Source organism: Dermacentor andersoni, chromosome 4, assembly GCF_023375885.2.
Source record: "Dermacentor andersoni chromosome 4, qqDerAnde1_hic_scaffold, whole genome shotgun sequence".
Classification (NCBI taxonomy): domain Eukaryota; kingdom Metazoa; phylum Arthropoda; class Arachnida; order Ixodida; family Ixodidae; genus Dermacentor; species Dermacentor andersoni.
This window is the reverse complement of record NC_092817.1, coordinates 106988130-107003123: the sequence shown is the minus strand read 5'-3', so window position 1 is coordinate 107003123 and position 14994 is coordinate 106988130. Positions and strand designations below refer to the sequence as shown.

Here is a 14994-nt window from a genome sequence, read left to right as displayed (position 1 = left end):
CACTTTATTTTGCAATATGGGCTAAGTGAAGCACTTTTGAAACATAGAAATAAATTCTAGGCAAGTACACACGATGCTTGCAATTCTATTTTCAACTCCGCGCAGCTAACTGCCCACGTTCTCCCATCGCTTGCGTCAACTGCGTCATGTGCCTTCGCGGTACCGCTCACGTGACACATCGTGTTCCGAACCGCGTTTTGAAGCACAGGCGAGCACGTTCCTGCTCGGCAAGGCGCTTTTTCTTGGCTCTGAGAATGCGCTTCGGCCCCACGACGCAAGGTGCAAATGACACACTTCCGCAATGTTTTTTTTTTTTGTAGCCTCATCTTTGTCCACGTTTTCGCGACACACGTGATACACGTAACTGTGGATTAGTCTCGGAGATCGGCACAGACTGCCATTGCTGTGCCTCCGAGACATGGCCCATTTACTATTGCACTGCCTGCGCCGAGCCTCGTCCGCGGATGCGGACGGCGTGAATGAGGAGGAGAGACACGAGGAACCCTGCGAGACTTATTATGAAATAGCTCATCGGTATCGCTTGAGGCGTCGCGCGCTTCCACCGCCGGCCAAGCAACTCGACAAAACGCAAGCGGTCGCGTTTCGGCGACTTCAGACAAATACATACCCACACCCAAAATACATTAACAAAATCACAGGGGGCAGGGAAAGCGACAAATGTAGGCTCTGTTCAGAAACGGGAACACTAACACACATAATGTGGGAATGCACCTCGCTCCCGTTCTCTCATCCCCCCGTCAGCAGCGAGACTGACTGGACAGCCTGGCTCAGTTCCGGGGACGTCGACCGACAACTTGAACTGGTGGACTGGGCGGAAAAGGCCAAGCAGGCCCAGGGCCTTACTTGAGCCCTAACCCTCAGCCACGTCCCTCTTTACCCTTCCCCCTTTTAATAAAGTTTATCACCACCACCACCGTGATCCACATAGTTTACCCGGCGAGGAACCGACATAGCAGTCACGCCAAACCGCGGCGATGTAGTCAAAGAAAGCTTCGTTTCAATGAAGGAATTAATGTGCTTGAAGACAGAGAAAAGACAAAGGTAGGAAAGGCAGGGAGGTCAACCAGAAGAGCATCCGGTTTGCTACCCTACACTGCGGGTGTGGGAAAAAGGAATAGAAAGAGGAAGAAAGGGAGAGAGTATGCACTGAGTGCGTGTGGGAGGGACGCTATACACAGGCACACTATAAAGGGTCTCTTGAGCCGGCGCACTTCAATTATTGCACTAGTGCACGAATCGCTTTTCGAGCCAGTGACGGGTGTGGCCACGGTCCGAGTATCTTTCACTCGGTGAATGGTTTCGAGTTCGGTCGGTGTAAAGTTGCCCGCAGAGAGAGGTGTTGGACATCGTAGCGAGGGCAGCTACACAATAGGTGCTCGATGGTTTCCTCGCGCCCACAGGAGTCGCACATCGGGCTCTCGGCCATTCCCAAACGATAGGAGTACGCGTTCGTGAACGCCACTCCCAGGCACAAGCGGCACAGCAAGGTTGTTTCGCCGCGGGAAAGGCTAGATGGCAGTTGTAGCCGTAGCGTGGGGTCCAGTTTACGTAATCTGCAATTGAAGGCACTTGAACTCCAGAGATCTTATGACTTCTTGCGTGCAAGTAGGTGAAGCTCCCTGGCAGCGCCTGACCTCACCAAAGGTGTTGGACGCGTCTGGGTATCTTCGTGGGCAGACCGGGCACCCTTGTCAGCTAGATTGTTGCCGACGATGCCACAGTGAGCAGAAATTCATTGTAATATAATGTGGTGCCCTCTTTCCAGAGAATGGTGGTGCACTTCCCTGATGTCAGATATCATCTGCTCGTAAGTTCTGTGTTGTAATGCAGACTTGATACTGTGAAGAGCTGCATTAGAATAGCAAAATACGACCCACTTCTCTGTTGGCTCTTCGGTGATGTACGTCATAGCGGCATGGAGAGCTGCAGGTGTGCAGTTGTTGCAGTCAGGTACCGCTTGCTGCTTCGCTGCGCCATTCCGTAGAGCACTGATCTGATCACCGACCCTTCTGTTAGGGCCATAATATCGAGTGGTATCGAAACCTTTCACCTGACGTCACGGACCCAGCTTATCACAGTCACGTCACACCTGCGTGGCGGCTATGATGATGTCAGTGCAAGCCATCATATTGGTAGCTTTCCCGCGACGTCACGGACTCAGCTTATCACTGTGCCTGTGCACCAGCATGACAGTGACGATGACGTCAGCGCAAGCCATCTATACAAACAGACTTGTTTGCCTCGCGACAGTGCCGCTTTCTACTCGGCGAGAAATACACACGCATGCCCTCCTAGGCCAGGCCCCTCAAGGTATGGCTAACAGAGAAGCTTGCATTAAAAAAGTTAATTTACAATGGTATTCCCCGGCCTCATATGGACGTTACCAAAAATCTAGCTGCTGGATTGCCCCGACTTCTCTCTCTATGAGTGAAATGTGCAATAGGCAGCGTGATTCTGGATGAAGTCATCATCATATTTTATGTCCAATGCAGGACGAAGGCCTCTCCCTGCGACCTCCAATTACCCCTGCCCTGCGCCAACCGATTCCAACTAGCGCCTGCAAATTTCCTAATTTCATTGCACGACCTAGTCTTCTGGCGTCCTCGACTTCGTTTCCTTTGTCTTGGCACCCATTATGCAACCCTAATGGTCCACCGGTTATCCAACCCACGCATTACATAACCTGCCCAGCTCCATTTTTTTCTTAATATCAGTTAGAATATCGGCTATCCCTCTTCGCTCTCTTATCCACACCGCTCTATTTTTGTCTTTTAACCGTACGCCTAACATTCTTCGTTCCATCGCTCTTTGCGCGGTCCTTCGCTTGTTCTCGGGCTTCTTTGTCAATCTCCAAGTTTCTACTCCATATGTTAGCACCGGCAGAATGCTCTGTTTGTACACCTGGTAATGGTGTACAATCAATGGTAAGCTTCCAGTCAGGAGCTGACAATGTTTGCCGTATGCGATCCTACCCATTTTTATTCTTCTATGAATTTCCTTCTCATTATCAGGGTTCCGTGTGATTAATTGACCTAGGTAAACGTACTCCTTTACCGACTCTAGACATTGACTGGCGATCCTGAATTCGTGTTCCCTTGCCCGGCTATTCATCATTATCTTTGCCTTCTGCATATTAATCTTCAGCAAAACTGTTGCAGTATCTCTGTTAAGGACCTCCATCATTTGTTGTGTAACTCGTCCCCAGTGTTGCTGAACAGGACAATGTCATCTGCAAACTGAAGGTTGCAGAGATATTCGCCGTTGATCCTCATTCCTAAGCATTTCCAGTTCAATAGCTTGAATACTTCTTCCAGGCACACAATGAATAGCATTGGAGAGATCGTGTCTCCTTGTCTGACCCCTTTCTTTATGGTTATCTTCCTACTCGTGGAGAATTAAGGTAGCTGTGGAATCTCTGTAGATATCTTCCAAGATATTTACGTAAGCGTCCTGTATTCCTTGAATACATAATGTCTCTATGAATGCTGGTATCTCTACTTAATCAAATGCCTTTTCGCAATATATGAAAGCCATATAGAGAGGCTGATTGTACTCTACGGATTTCTCGATTACCTGATTGATGACATGGATGCGATTCATTGTGGAGTGCTCCTTCCTCAAGGCAGCCTGTTCCCTTATTTGACCAAAGTCCAGTGTTGCAGTTACTCTATTGGAAGTTATCTTGGTGAATACTTTATATAGTAATGGAAGTAGCTAATGGGCCTATAATTTTTCACTTCTTTAATATCTCCCTTTTTGGGGATAAGTATAACATTGGCATTGAAGGCGACACACAGTTCGTATAAAGGGCCGCCAGTTTTCATCTTCAAGTGGATGAAGTAAACGATTGAAATTTTAAGTCTGTCAGGCCATCGTCCAAAGCGCATAATTCGTTCGGATTGCCCTGTTCAGACTAGCAGAACGAGTGTGGATTTGAGGTAAACGCTGTTAAAAGGGGCAGCTAATTGGGTAGTTTTGAGATATGGAACTTAATTAAATGTACTTACGGCCTGGCCAGCTTAATATAGTTGGAGATTCTGCTATCGCGCTGTTGACGGTGTGAGAAATGTGAGCCGAGGCTTTTGTTTTCTTTCCCTATTTTTTTTTCAGGTAATGTCGAATCTACCACAGTGTCTTCACAAAGTTAAGATAAAAAAATTTGTGGGCGAGTTGGTTTGCAACAAAGTAGGATAACACAGCAGCGTGGATTGAACGAGGCCGAGAATCAAGAAATTAAGCGTCACTTCTGTGGACTCGTCTCGGCCTTGTTTATTCCGCGCTGCTGTGTTATCCTACTTCATCGTGAACCAACTCGACCAAGGAAACGTTTTACTAAGCCACATTTCTCCTACATTGGGCATTTTATTGTCGCAACAAGCCAAGCACAACAGCGTCATCAGCCTCGTTAACCTCATCGCTGTTACAACGTGTCGGTTCAGGGTCGTGGCTTTCAACTTGAAGCGGAAATCGATCCTTTTTGAAGCACAGGTGTTCTTTGTTGTCGCCAGCCCTTCGTGGGGTCACACACCCCGCAGGGGCGTCTGCGTCAGCAGGCGTTTGGTGTGTTGCGACACCACATACGCGAGCACACGAGGGTTGGACCTTCCCGCGCGTAGCCGTGCGCGGCTTAGCCGTGTCTGGGTAAAGGGGATCCTGTGGGTTGAGCCGATGCCGGGTGTTTGGACCCTTAAGTTCCCCCGGTGGAGGCAATAGACCCCTTTGGCCTCGGCTTCCCATAGACGGCACCTCCAGATTGACCCGCCTGGAGGAAGTCGGCAGTCGCCTTTTCCTGTCCTCCTCTTCAATCTTCGTCTTTTTCTCTCACTTTTAATATTCCCTGTCCTCTCTTCACTTCTTATCACTTCCGAGTCCCCCGGCGGCAACGGTTAACCTTGTGCGGCTAGCCAGTCCTGGTTATGCTGCATTTGGTTATAGCAGCGATGTACGGCAGGCGTAGGTAGGGCTTCCCTTGAAGGAACTTCTGTCACGTCCCCCTGTTGGGCTGCATGGTGGGTGGTTGGCATCGCTGCCGAAAACCCCATCAATACTTATGGAGAATGCTTTTCTTAAACTCCCTGATCGCCCTCAGAAACGAGGGCACACCGAAGATGTCTCAGTTTTTCGGACGCCAAGTTCACAACTTCCCCCATTTTCATGCAATTCACTCGGAAAAATCCGACAAACCGGTGCGAACCATTTAACCATTCCTTGTACCAAAATCTTTGACTGGCGTTTTTGGTTCAGGTTATAAGGCGTCGAGGATGGCAAGCGGTGATCTCCTCTTGGAGCTCAGCGGCCAGAAGCAATATGAGAAACTGCCGAAACGAGTGCCAATTGGGGACACCCAAGTAACAGTAACCTCGCACCGTACTATGAATACCACCCGTGGCGTAGTCTCTCTTGGAGCTGACTGAAGCGGAACTCCCTGGAGGGCTTCAGTGAATAGAACGTCATCAGCGTAAAACGAATTAAGATGTGGCATGACAATAAATAAATCCAGACCAACACCTGTTACTTACTTTTGGCACAAGTGTTTTGCCCGAGTCCATCAAGGTCGCGTACATCAGGCTTGGTGTTCGGCCATATGTGCCAAATCCCTTGCAATGTTTCAAATACCAGCGCTTCGGTCACAGTTCACAGATCTGCCGAGGCCGCCAAACCTGTGCGAAATGCAGTGCCCATGACCATACCTCTGAATCTCGTGAGAGCACTCTCCACTGTGTAAACTGTGATGGGGAGCACGCCGCATACTCGCGGCCGTACCCATTTTGGAAGAAAGGAAATTGTGACAATTGAAGTAAAACGAAACACAAGTTTCAAGGAGGCATGCAGACGGGTATTATATCTGCCACAGAACATCTTTGCCCATGGGATGCTTCAGGGGGCAGCGACACAACAGCTTCCGGCGGCTGTTCGGCCCACACGCAGTGAGTCGGCAGTGACGCCATCGTCCCCCCCCCCCTCCCCCCTTCCCCCCACCCGGCGGTTGCAGCTAGCGCTGCTCCGCCACACCAGCAGAAGGGGCCATCGACTTCCGGGCAGGTGGCCTGAAACGTCTCGTCGAACTTGTCGAGGCCTTCACGTCAAACTCAGCGTTCGGAAGAGCGCGTGTCCAGCGCTTCGCAAGAGGCGATGGACGCAACTACCAGCGAGACGGCGCCGTAATCGCCTAAGGAGCGGCGAGATTCTCGCGATCGCTCAATAAAAAAAAAAAAAAAAGACGAACCGCGCGTCACGGTGCCTGGAAAGGGCACGTGAGCTAATCCTCGTCTCTTAAACGCATAGCACAGAACACATTTATCACAATGGAGACAGATACTACAGTGGGATGTCCGAGGAGTTCATAATTTCGACGACATTACAGAACTACTAGACAAACACAACCCATAGCTGCTGTGTGTTCAAGACACATCAGAAACCTACTAACACTACTTTCCTTCGTAATTAGACCGTCTTCCGGAAAGACTGCGACGAGGCTACCGCCTCTGGCGGTGTCGCAATAGTAGCCATCAAGTCTGTCACTTGTCGGCCCGTCGCCCTTAACACGTTCCTTCAGGCAGTTGAAGTTCGGGCCATTCTTCTTAATGAATTGGTAGTTGTATGTTCCATTCATATACACCCGAACTAGCTTCTCGAAAAAACACTTTCATAACCTCATTGATCAGTTCATTGATCAGCTTCCCGAGCTTTACATATTCGTGGGAGATTTTAACGCTCATAGCACGATGTGGGGAGACTCGCGATGCGACGCGAGAGGTCGACTTATTGAACATATTCCTTTTAACCTCCAGTGCGTGCCTCTTCAATAAGAAAGAACCGACGTATTATAATGCACATCGTAATTCATACTCGTCAGTAGACCTGTCTATCGGCTCTTCTTCCCGGATTTAGAGTGGTGTGTAATAAAATACCCATTTGGAAGTGATCACTTTCCAGTAACCCTAAACCTAGTAAATCACATGACTCCCCTCCACCTGTGCCTCGCTGGAAACTAGCCGAGGCTAATTAGAAATGTTTTAAGGAATCCACCTACATATCACCAGATTTTATAAGTAATTTTAGTATAGATCATGCTGTATCCCTCATCCCTCAAACAAGTGGCACTTCATTGAAAAGACGGGTCCGCTGCTGGATTGACGATTGTAGGGAGGCACGGAGGAGACAAAATAAAGCTTGGAGCAAACTACGTGGATGCCCTACGGGCGAAAATTTATTAGAATTTAAACAGGTTAACTCCAAGGGAAGAAGAACGCGACGACAGACGAAAAGGGCAAGCTGGGAGAGGTTTCGTTCAGCTATAAATTCACATACCCAAGAGGCAAAAGTATGGGACGGGCTTAGAAAGCTAAAGGGACAAGAAATTAATCCGTCGCCCCTAGTAAACGATGGAGGGAACAACTTGAAAGATCAAGTTGACCCTCTTGGGGAACATTTTGAGCGCGTTTACAGTTCTTATCATTATTCCGAGGCATTCCTAAAGCACAAACAAATAACAGAACGCGAGGCCATCAACCGCAAATGCAGACAGGACGAATCTTATAACCTGCCTTTTAACATTGCCGAGTTGACAGCCTCCTTGGCTGCATGTCAGAACTCTGCACCTGGACTTGACAGGATCATGTACGACATGCTTAAACATCTCCACAGCGATACTTAATTAACGCTACTCTCACTTTTCAGTGCTGTATGGGCTGCCGGGTACCTTACTACTGCATGGAAAGAATCCATTGTCCTTCCGATTCTGAAACAAGGGAAAGACCCCACATTAGCAACAAACTACCACCCAATCGCCCTCACAAGTTCCATATGCAAACTTTTTGAAATAATGGTAAACCGTCGCCTTTTACACTTCCTTGAGTCAAACAAACTTATTGATCTATATCAGTGCGGTTTTAGAGAAGGACGGTCCACAACCGACCATTTGGTGCCCATTGAAGCAAACATCCGCGACGCCTTCGTACGTAAACAGTCCTTCTTATCCGTGTTTCTCGATATGGAAAAGGCGTACGATACAACTTCGCGTTACGGAATCATGCGCGACCTGTCCACGCTGGGCATCCGCCGCAGTATGTTAAAGACTATAGAAAGCTACCGACACAACCGTACATTCCGGGTGAATATAGGTAATGCGCTGTCGTGCCCATTTATACAGGAAACTGGGGTACGCCAGGGAGGCATACTCAGCTGCGCACTCTTTATCCGTGCCTCATTACCACCAGCTATTCTTTATTCCGTCTACGTAGACTACATACATATAATTTTCAAATCCTGCAGTTTAACAGTCTGTGAGAGACAAGTACAACAGTACCTGAGAAAAGTCGCTAAGTGGGCGGACGAAAACGGGTTCAAAGTGAACCCCGACAAAAGTTCTTGCTTTCTCTTCATCAGGAAGAAAGGTATTGCTGCAGATCCCACTGTCCAAATCTATGGGCAACAAATACCTGTGAACAAAGAGCGCAAGTTTCTAGGTGTTATACTTGACTCCAGGCTTACTTTCATTCCACACATTAAATATCTTAAAGCAAGATGTCTAAAAACAAAGAACTTACTTAAAATCCTATCCCACACAACATGGGGTAGCGGCAGAAAGTGTTTGTTGAATCTTTACAGGAGCTTAATTCGATCACGATTGGGCTATGGTGCCGTGGTATATCACTCTGCCGCCCCGAGGGCGCTATAGATGCTAGATCCTGTCCATGCACCATCTGGGTATCCGTCTGGCCACTGGTGCATTTAGAACAAGCCCTGTCGAAAGCCTATACAATAGTCAGATGAGTGGTCGCTCCATTTTTAGAGAACATACATCAGCTTCACCTATTTTCTAAAAGTACACTGTAATCAGGAACATCCGTGTTCCACAACTGTTCACGACTTGACGTATGCAACATTTTTACGTAATAGATCCTCTGTGAGACTACCTTTCTCACTGCGTGCGAGAGAACTTAGCGAAGAAATGGATGCCCCAATTCTCGAACATCACCTAATGCCTCCAGCTAAGCTATTACCGGCCTGGGAGTGGCAGGTGATAGAATGTGATGTATCCTTTATAGAGGACATAAAGCACGCTGCTGAGCTTAAAATTGCTAGGCATTTCCGTGAGCTTCAATCGAAGTACTCCTGCCCCGAATTTCACACAGACGCGTCAAAATCACATGCTGGCGTACAGTGGCGTAGCCAGAAATTTCGTTCAGTAGTGGCTCACGTTGCAGCTGGGCCTCTTCAAGGAATTTGTCAAGGGATCAAATACATGAATAACAACTACATTGTCATTGTTAAATATGGTGCAAACGAATTCTTGAACGCTACGCACTATCAGGACAAGTAAAATATGTATTTTTCCGTAAAATAATATACTCGTATTTCTCAATATAGTGTCCGAAATAACTGATATCAATGCTTCCATGTTTTCTGTCTAATAAGAAAATATCACACGAACTTTAGAACTATATCAGTTTGAAACCAGCAAAGGAGTGCATGCCGCTGGTATGAAAAATGTTGAGAAGAAATATTTTAATGAAACTTTTTCATTCAAGAGCCTTGTTTACATTTTGGTACATATTGAACGGCCAGTGAAAAACCTCAATGACGATGTCCTTTGTTACAATGTATTGCGCAGGAGCAGCTGTCACCGGTCGTGTATTGTAATTGCACCGAAATTATATATATAGTCGAAACAAAGAGAACATATAAAAAAGGAGTTCTGCAAAGTATACGCCGGCGATACAAGACTTGCCGGAAAGGTTGCGCTCAAGCGAACGCGTTGCAATCCGTCGAGTCCTCGCAGTGATACCGGCGAGCGATCGACCATTGTTTGTTTACTGGTCTGCTAGCTAGAAAGCGTCGAAAACTCTGCCAGGCGAAAATTCACTCGGCCAGAGAAAAACGAACGCGCATCGAAGTTCACCGCGCGGTGGTGAGGCAACGCGAGAAAAACGCATGCGCTCTGGATGGCTCTGGCAGCCCGCGGGTAGCGAGAACAAGAAAATTGAAGAGACTCAATGTGTCCTCGCGAATAAAAGTCAAAATAGAAAAAAAAATGAATGAGAATGTAGACACCTGGCTTTAGTGTCTTGACATGGATGCTTTGGCGCAGGTGAAAAAAATGTTCATATTCTTTTGTGACAGGACGGCACAAATAAACCACCATAACGCTTCGTCTCATCGGACCTCGCTGCGCGCTTTGTGAGCTTGTCTGATAGTGTGTTGATTTGGCTTGCCTCGTTGTACGGTACGATGCAGGACATTAGAAAAGTCAATGCACTTTTGACGTCAAATATTCATAAGAACATTGAACTCACGAAGTTCCCGAACTGAAACTGCAGGTGCAGGTGGACCGCCTCCTTAAGAGGAAACATTAGGTCGGATGCTCCTATCTAAATACATGTATGAGGAGAATTCGTTTTTCTCGGCAACCACTGCTCCGAATTTGACGAGGTTTGTTGCATTTAAAAGAAAAACTTAAATTCTAGTGACTGCTTGTTTCGAATTTTCGATTTAGGTTGTCAATATTTTATTGAAAAGTGGCAAAAATCGAAAATTTTCAGAAAACGAAACAAGTATACAACTCTGTAAATCAGCAAGGATAATTGATATCACAATTCTGTGAATTGCACATAATAGTACATCTACAGCGGACAAAATTGATATGTTACACATGAGTCTCAAAAAAATTAAGTATTATGGAAATATGGCTTATGCAGAACCCTTGTACATAACATAACCAATTCACGTAAGATACACATTGACATATCGAATTTGTCCGCTTTGAATGGTATACATGACATAACCAATTCACGTAAGATACACATTTACATATCGAATTTGTCCGCTTTGAATGGTGTAATGGATGCCGTTTACAGAAACGCGATATCTGTTCTTGATGCATAGCTATTATTTAAACTTCGTGCTTCTATTTTTTTCGCACTTTCGAATTTTTCTAAATATTTTAAACAGAGTTCAGGCCCTAAATCGAAATTCCGCTACCAACAGACACTAGAATTTAACATACTCTCTCAAATGCAACAAATTTCATTAAAAGCGATTTAGGAGTTATCTCAGACAACCGTTTCTGCGTTTTACATGTATCTGAATAGGCCACGTCGGAGTTGGGCCCGAGCTAAAGCTTTCTCTTAAACAATTTGCCTAGGGATCAAATACACAAATAATAACTGCATTGCCATTGCCAAAGATGCTGCCAACTAATTGTTGAACGCTACGCACTGTCAATACAAGTAACATATGTATTTTTTCATAGAAGAATATACTCGTATGTGCCAAAAATTGTGCCCAACATAACTGATGTCAATGCTTCCATGTATTTCGTCTATTTAATAAGTAAAGATAATATCACACGAACTTTAGAACTACATCAGTTCGAAGCCAGCAAAGCAGTGCATGCCGCTGATATGAAAAATGTCAAGGCCATAAGATGAACAAGTTGAGGACAAATATGTTAATGACACTTTGTCATTCAAGATCCTTGTTTACATTCTTGTACATATGCAACAGCCAGTGAAAAATCTCAATGACGCTTCCAATTGTTCCAGTGTATTACGCAGCAGCAGCTGTCACCGGTCGTGTATCGTGAGTAATTGCACCGAAATTATAGTCGCAACAGAGACCACGTATAAAAAGCATCATGAGTTCTGCAGAATATACGAGGGCGAGTCAAATGAAAGTGAGCTAATGCGAATATATAACAAACGGGGTACTTTAATTAAAAGTAGCCCCCATGAGCATTTAGACATTTGTCCCGATGACTAAAGAGTCGCGCAATTCCCGTCTCATAAAGCTCCTTGGGTCGCTCCTTCAAAACGTCTGCAACTGACTTCCACGACATCGTCCGAGACGAATCTGGTTCCCTTGAGCTGTTTTTTCGGTTGCCCCAAAATGTGGAAGTCGCAAGGCGACAGGTCTGAGCTGTGTGGCGGATGTTGCAGCGTTTCCCGCTTGAACTTTGCCAGTTTTGTATTAACCACATCAGCGACGTGGGAACGGGCATTGTCGTGGAACAAGATGACCCCATTCGTCAATTTTCCACGTAGTTTGTTCTTGATTGCGACACGCAGCCGATCGGGCATTTCACAATATCGGAAACAATTGATAGTCTCTCAAGATTTAGCAAATACTATCAGTAATGGCCCCCGACGATCGAAAAATAAGTCAACAACACCTTACTGGTAGAAATGACGGCCTTTGCTTTCTTTGGGGAAGGTGAATTTGAATGTTTCCATTGTAAGCTTTGCTGTCGTGTTTCAGGCTCTTAGTAGTGGCATGATGGTTCATCTCCGATCACAATTGCAGACCAGAAATCATCACCTTCATTGTGATACCGGATCAGATGAGTAAACACAGCACTGATCTTCTCCGTATTCTGGCGGTGGTTCAAAATCTTGTGCATCCATTGCGCACACAAGAACCGATAACCGAGATGTTCATGAATTATGGCGTGAACCAAACCGTGACTGATGTTCACACGTTCTGCCAGTTCATCGATGCTTATCCTCCGTTCTTGTCTCATCAGCTCATCAACTTTTGCAATTTTGTTAGGGGTGATTGCACGATGGCTTTGGCCCGGTCTGGGGTCGTCTTTACAAATTTCACGTCCTTCTTTGAACCGTTTGTTCCAACGCTTCACAGTGGCCAATGAAATGCAATGTTCCATGTACACGGCAGCCATACGGTGACTAATTTCTTTTTGGGAAACACCTTCAGCTGTCAAAACCTGACGGCACCACGCTGCTCAACTTCTGGAGAGTCTATTACGGCACGCAACCATGTTCAACCCAGTGTATGAGAGCATTAAAGAACATTTATCCTCACACCTGCGTGTCACTTTTGTAAATGAGAGATGCCTGTGTGCTACGCGCAGGCCTTGCAGATAATGAACAGAACCATAATTGCGCAGGGTGGGTAGGCTCACTTTCATTTGACTCGCCCTGCTAGATTAGAAATGCGAAGAAGCAATGGAATATACAAATGCGAAGATACAGCTTGAGAAAGGGCAAAAAGTGCCACTGGAAACGAAGTTCACTGCACGTATACACAAAACTTCGCAATAACATATTTGAACATACGTATAAGTAAGTCTCCAATAAATCTACGTATCTAAGAAAAAGTCACGGTATATAATGCGTCAAATAAGGCAAATAAACATGTTGCGCAATCACAGATTCACACAATCCTAGATCCTGCCCCCATTCCATCCACTCCCCCCGATGTATCGCGCGCGACGGAAGGCGGCGCGCTTGCTGCTCACTTTTCTCCCTTGCGCCCACAAGACTGAGCCACTATCGTCGGCTCACCCATTTCCCCCCACCCCCCACACGCTTTCACTCGCACATACAGCTTGCGGCGCGGGGTTACGATGTTATCGCACTTAGACTTTATGCGGAACATGATGGCGACGGCGACAGATGAATGCGCCTAGAGTGTCCATATAATTGCTATCGTAATAATATAATAAGAGTATCCGGCAGCTTAAGCGTCCCATGGCCCATTTTTCCGCAAGAGAAATAACAAAATAGCACTTTCACCGTGCGACAATTCGCTGCACCGCAACAACGCTTCTTTTTTCGTTTTGTGGTGCGGGGGCACCGTAATGAAAAAAAAAACGCAAAGTATGTTGGTCACAATAGAATGCCTACTTTGGGCAACTGATATGGCTATTAAAGGAATATCGAAGAAAACACGTGACGCTTGGTCCACCAAGAACCAGGCGCATACTGCTCGGCATCTTACACCGGCGAGACAAGACTTTCTGGAGAGGTTGCGCTCAAGCGAACGCGGTGCAATCCGAGTCCCCACAGTGATGGCGGCTAGCGACCATTGTTTCGTTTTCTCGTCTGCTAGCTATAAAGCGTCCAAAGCTCTGCCAGGCGAAAATACACTCAGCCAGAGAAAACCGAACGCGCACCGAAGTGCGCCGCGCGCTGGTCGGGGCAACACGAGAAAAACGCATGCGCTCTGGCTGGCTCTGGCAGCGCGCGGGTAGGGAAGCGAGAACAAAAAAATAAAATGAAGAGGCTCAATGTGTCTTCGCGATTAAAAGTCAAAGTAGAAAAAACTAAATAAGAACGTAGTTGCTTTTGGCTGGCTTTAGTGTCTTCACTGGATGCTTTGGCGCAGGTGAAAAAAAAATATTTTTTTATGTGACATGACGGCACGAATGAACCACCACAACGCTTCGTCTCATCGGGCCTCGCTACGGGCTTTGTCAACTTGTCTGATAGCGTGTTGATTTGACTTGTCTCGTTGCATGGCCCGATGTGCGACTTTGGAAAAGTCAATGCACCTTTGGCGTCAAATATTTATGGGAGCATTAAACTTACAAAGTTCCGCAAGTGAAAATCTAAAGCACACGTTTGGAAATGTCAGTGTACCTTTCACATCAGATGTTTATGAGAACTTTATACCCATAAAGTTTCAGAACTGATATCCACGCGCTCCGTTAATTCCATGATAGAGTGTAGATTCCGCGGCCTCCGCGAAATGCCGCGGCGAGCCCGTTCGCCATGAAAATACCCTTGAAACTTTGTGCTCTGATGGGGCTGCTTGCGCTATGTGACTCCCAGTGCATGGGCGTTGCCGCAAAATTCAGCCTGAGTTCGCAATTTTCGCGGTGAAATGGCTCTTCGAGCGTGAAAAAGACGCTCTAGACAAAATCCAGAATGATTTCCGGCGCCGGGGGTTGCTTTTGTCGGCGGTGCATGGACAGCACGAAAAAATTTCGGGGGGGGGGGCTGAAGCCCCATAAGCCCCCCCCCCCCCTGGCTACGCCCCTGCTGACGTGTCGAACCCCCTAACAAGCACCTTGACTGCAGAAGCCGATGCAGAACTGTCTGCGGTAAAACATATAAAGAAATTAAAACTTGACAAAGAAATCATATTCACAGATTCGTTAAGTCTTGTAAAAGCGTTAATGTCTTTACAGCAGCATAGAAATCCTGTTTTTATCGAACTTTACTCACGCTT

General features: G+C 46.5%; 1 protein-coding gene across 3 annotated transcripts in view; it reads left to right on the top strand.

Moving 5' to 3' along the window:
• LOC126536574 (proton-coupled zinc antiporter SLC30A2-like) overlaps positions 1 to 14994 on the top strand; it is a 99642-nt gene that overhangs the window by 22317 nt on the left and 62331 nt on the right. The gene's annotated exons all lie outside the window — the stretch shown is intronic.